The sequence below is a fragment of the Zingiber officinale genome, chromosome 10B, assembly GCF_018446385.1.
Source record: "Zingiber officinale cultivar Zhangliang chromosome 10B, Zo_v1.1, whole genome shotgun sequence".
NCBI classification, from domain to species: domain Eukaryota; kingdom Viridiplantae; phylum Streptophyta; class Magnoliopsida; order Zingiberales; family Zingiberaceae; genus Zingiber; species Zingiber officinale.
In genome coordinates, this window is record NC_056005.1 from 36,680,863 (window position 1) to 36,682,202 (window position 1,340).

Below are 1,340 nucleotides of genomic sequence, written 5' to 3' on the forward strand. Positions count from 1 at the left end.
GCTCTTATTCATTAATGCTCCTGCTGCTGCAGAATCGAGGGATACCTTCGTGTGATAGTTGATTCCATTGTAGAATGTGTGTAGAACCAACCATTTCTCAAGGCCATGATAGGGGCACTGTCTCAACATACTTTTGAATCTATCCCAGGCTTCAAATAATGATTCTGATTCTATCTGTTTGAAGCTTACGATTAAATTCCTCATGTGGGTAGTTTTGCTTGGCGGGTAGAATTTGTCCAGAAATTTCTGCTCACACTGCTCCCAAGACGTTATGCTATTTGCTGGAAGAGAATTCAACCACTGCTTGGCTTTGTCTTTTAGGGAAAATTCAAAAAGAAGTAACCTTACTAATTCTGGAGGGACCCCGTTCACTTTCATAGTACCGCAAATCTCATAGGCAAGCTCTAAGTAATGGTTTGGATCATTTTACGGTCCACCTCCAAATTGATTATGCTCAACCATGTGGATTATTGCAGGCTTGATTTCAAAATTGTTAGCTTCGATTGGCGGTCGAGTGATGCTAGACCGAACCCCTCGTGCATAAGGTGCTGCATAATCCTTCAATAGTTTGTCATCCATTTCTGAGGATTCTTGTACGGCTTGAAATGCTTTTTGTAAATTTCTTCTTCTCAGGAAAGTCCTATCGATTTCTGGATCGAACGGTAGAAGTTGTCCTGAAAGATTAGCTCTTTGCATGCAAGAATAAGATATGGAATATAGTAAAGAAAAAGAGTTGAAATAAAATTATTATTATTATTTTTAGGTGTTTTTAATAGAAATGCAGAAAATAAAGAAAAACAAAAATAAAAACTATTTATTTCTAAAATGTAGAATATTAGAAAAAGGAAAGATAAAGAAAAAAATAAAGTCTAGTCTAATTTAATATGATTTTTGCTAATGTTATAGACGCAGTCTTCGGCAACGACGCCAAAAACTTGTTACGATTCCGCAAGTGCATGGATTCGTCGTCAGTAATAAAGATTATCGATTCCACGAGGACTAATTATAAGCACTAGCAATGGTTCACTTAGGATTAACTAAGTTATCTAAAGAAAAGAGATTGGGAAGCGGAAACGAGAACTAGTGAAAAGAGAGTAATTAACTTGGTTTATGAAGAGTTCTTGGAGTTCGGTTTCATTATGGTGGTATTGATGTATCACATTCTATTCTTTATTCATTGTCCATCAACATGCATTCCCCGGAAGCTAAAACAACTATCCTTAAGAACTAAATAAAGAAGATCCCTGTGAAATTCTGTTACGGTTAACTCCTGTCACTAGGGCGCCTCGGTAGATCACAAGAACGCAACTCTAATTGGTGTCATTAAGGATAGAAATAAG